This window comes from Physeter macrocephalus, chromosome 7 (assembly GCF_002837175.3).
Source record: "Physeter macrocephalus isolate SW-GA chromosome 7, ASM283717v5, whole genome shotgun sequence".
NCBI classification, from domain to species: domain Eukaryota; kingdom Metazoa; phylum Chordata; class Mammalia; order Artiodactyla; family Physeteridae; genus Physeter; species Physeter macrocephalus.
In genome coordinates this window covers 22583887-22587314 of record NC_041220.1, presented here as the reverse complement: position 1 = coordinate 22587314, position 3428 = coordinate 22583887, and the positions used below count along the sequence as shown (strand labels likewise).

The window sequence follows — 3428 nt, the reverse complement described above, 5'->3', positions numbered from 1 at the left end:
GGGCTTCCCTGGTGGCGCAGTGGTTGAGAATCTGCCTGCCAATGCAGGGGACACGGGTTCGAGCCCTGGTCTGGGAGGATCCCACATGCCGCGGAGCAACTAGGCCCGTGAGCCACAACTACTGAGCCTGCGCGTCTGGAGCCTGTGCTCCGCAACGAGAGGCCGTGAGAGTGAGAGGTCCGCGCACGGCGATGAAGAGTGGCCCCCGCTTGCCGCAACTAGAGAAAGCCCTCGCACAGAAACGAAGACCCGACACAGCCAAAAATAAATAAACAAATAAATTAATTAAAAAATAATTATAATAAAAATAAAAAGTAAAACCCGTTTGTGACTGAGCCTGAAGGGAGAGGGCCCAGGGATTCCCAGGGTCTGGGATGCCTGCTCTGGCCTGGACAGCCCAGCAGCCTGGCACAGGGCTGCTCCTCAAGACAAGGGCACATAGCCCTTGGAGGCACCTATCTTTGCCCCAGAGTATTAAGGGCCAAACCAAGGAACATTCCGGCTCTACCCAATGTGCCAAGTTCCCAGGACTAAGGGGGAAGAAGCTGGGAACGCTCCTCGCCTGGCCGGGTGGGTCAGCGGGCGTGGACTGTGGGCCGATCCTGTGTCGGGCCCCAACCTGGGCCTCCCGGGCCCCAGAGAGGATCCTATAGGACCTGCCTTGGAGAACTCGGTCCAGATGGGCAGGATGACATCCAAACTGACAACTACAAGGAGGGAGCTCTTGGGGGCTGCAAGCACAGAAGGGGGCCACCCTCAGCGGTGGAAAAGGGGCAGGGTGGGGATTCTGGATGAGTGGCCTTGACTAAAGCTTTAGGACAAGCAGACATGAGCCAGGCAAGGGTGAAGGGAGGGAGGAATGGAGGTGTGGGGGCATTTCAGAGGGGGACTGCCCAGGAGAAAGGGCAGTGGATATGGCTTAAAGGCAACACGGCTGGGAAGGTGCGGAAGTGACTCTGAGGAGGGCGCACAGGAAGGAGAAAAGAGGCTGAGCGGGCAGCTGGAACCTGGGGCAGGTCCCGAGGGCCTGAACAAGTGCCAGGCTTAGTGTGGGGTTGAGCCTAGGGCAGAAGGAAATGCAGGCTGGTGCTGCAGGGCAGTGGCAGTTAAAGAACCATCAGGGCTGTATGGGGATGGCCCAGGGAGACCAGGGAGGGAGCTGGGTGGTCTTCCAGGGAAAGCGAGGAGGCCTGGCCTAGGGCAGGCATCTGAGAGCGCTCCTGGCCCAGGAGAAACAGAAGCATCACCAACTGAACGTGGGCAGAGGGGAGCAGAATGGGGCCTGATTTGTGCCCTGGGGCCATGGTGTTGGTGCCACTTGCTGAGGAGGGGACCTGGGAGGGGGGAGGGAGCCATATGAAGCATAGAGCAAGCTCGCTGTCATAATTCTTACCACCACTATCTTGGACCAGGATTTGGTCTCTGTCCCACAGCACAGGCATTTTGTGGCTCAGGGACTGAACTAGGTTCCCCTCTGTGACCAGCCCCAAAGGCCTGTCCAGCCCTGGCTTGGGAGGGGCAGGGGAGGCCTGAGTGGGGATTCCTCCACATACCCTTCCATCCTGGGAAAGAAGATGAGATGTGGTCTCCCAGCAACCTTTCCTGTGTCCAGTTAAAGGTCCATTTGCTGGGGGAGCAAGTATATAACGGAACATTCTTCTGAATCCCTGGTCAGATGCCGAGGGGCTCCAGTGAGAATCACAGCCCCTTGGAGACAGAGCGGACAGGACGGGCAGTGGAGAGTATGGCCTCTGGGTTTCTGTTGGCGTGGCTTCCTCACTGAGTCTGCAGTGAGGGCAGGCAGCCAGCACACTGGGTACCCAGGGCACCGTTCCCTCAGTGATGCGTCCCAGCAGAAGGGAAAGCCCTTTACAAATGGGCCGAGTGCCAGGGGTCACTGTCCAAGGTGAGGAGAGGCAGGCACTGGTTCTCAGCGCCTGCCCAGGGGCAGAGGTCTCCCACCAGGCTCTGCATGATCAGCTGTGGGGTCTTAACTTCCTCATGGGTCAAATGGGGATATAATTCCTACCCCTAAAACTACTGGGAGGGCCAAATACTGTACAAATGTTAGTTCCTCAGAATTTCTTAACATCAGCTACAACAAATGGTGTCAGAGGGCCCAGCTCCACCACACCCAAAAGTCAGATTCCCCAGAAAGTTTCCATCTATCAAAACAGAAATTGATGTTCCTGAGGGCCAGGTTCACACCAGCCAGGGCCCAGGGGCTGCGCCTGCCCCTCACCGTGCCTTACTGAGGAGGAGCCCCAGGGGGACAGTAATTGCCACACAGATTCTAAGTGGGCAGTGGGGGCTTCAGCCTCAGAATCTGCCCCCTCAGGAGGGCACGTGCCCGCTTGGGGAGTGAACCCCCAGCGCGCGCGCACACACACACACACACACAGCAGCCCCTATGAGAAGGCCCAGGCGCCTTCCAGCGGCCCCGGGGGCACTGAGGGCGGCCCGGGGTCCCAGAGAGCCCGCCGACGGCCGCGGAGGAAGGGCCATGACTGGGCAACTCGGTACAGGTGCTGTGGGACGCCGGGCAGGCGCGCCCCCTTCCACTCGCCAGGTCCCCAGCGCCACGAGCCGCCTGCCTCTGAGGCCGGTTTTCCCGCCGGCAGTGGGGTTTCTAAGCCAGGCTCGCGGGCGTGACGGTGCTCGGAGCGCGCAGTGCCCCGCGATGCCCGGGGGTGCCCGGACTGGGGACGAGGGGGCGGGCACCCCGGAAGGAAGACGCGATCGAGGCCCGGGCAGGGGTTGCCGTGAACATCGCGGAGAGGGCGGGACCCCGGCCCTCCAATTTCTGGGGAACTTGCAGGGGACACTAGTACCAGCCGCCCGTCCGCTCAGATGGGGAAACTGAGGCCGAGGCGGGCTGCAACTCCGGGTGCTCCCGGTTCTCTTTCCAGCCCACCCTGCGACTGCCCCTTGCCGTGAAGTACTCACCGGCCCGCTAGTAGGCCTCACGCGGCGCCGCAACGCCCTTGGGCTTCAGAGCTCGCTGCAAAGTTGCTCGAGAGGAGCTGGACGGACCAGGGCCAAAGGCGAGCAACCTCCACCGAGCCGGAGGCGCCGGTTACAGTGGCAGCGGGAGAGCTCTGCCCACAACGAGGGGAGGGGAGGGGCGGGGCCGAGGGCGGGGCCTCAGGCTACCCTCCACTCTCGACGCGGCCAGGAGGACGCGGCGCGGACTCGGCCCGCTGAGCGGCCGGCGTGCCTGCCAATCACTGCTCGCCTCCGCCAGTCACAGAGCGCCTCGCCTGACAGCTGCCCACTGGCCCACAGGGCCTCCAGAGACGAGGTCGCTGGGTGGGCGGGTCGGACCCGCCCACAGCGAAAGTTTCCGAGTGGACTCGGGCCCTGGCACAGCCCCGGCCCCGCCACTCCACGCCCACAGACCGTCACGTCCCTGGGAAAGAAGTGAACTC

At 62.0% G+C, this 3428-nt stretch overlaps 1 protein-coding gene across 1 annotated transcript in view; it reads right to left on the bottom strand.

Annotated features, from left to right (window-relative positions):
• Positions 1 to 3073, bottom strand: part of WFS1 (wolframin ER transmembrane glycoprotein) — a 30716-nt gene extending 27643 nt beyond the window's left edge. Inside the window, exon 1 of the mRNA XM_007119729.3 lies at positions 2947 to 3073. The gene's annotated coding sequence lies outside the window, so the exon portion shown is untranslated. The remainder of the gene's footprint in view (positions 1 to 2946) is intronic.
• Positions 3074 to 3428: the final 355 nt, after the last annotated feature.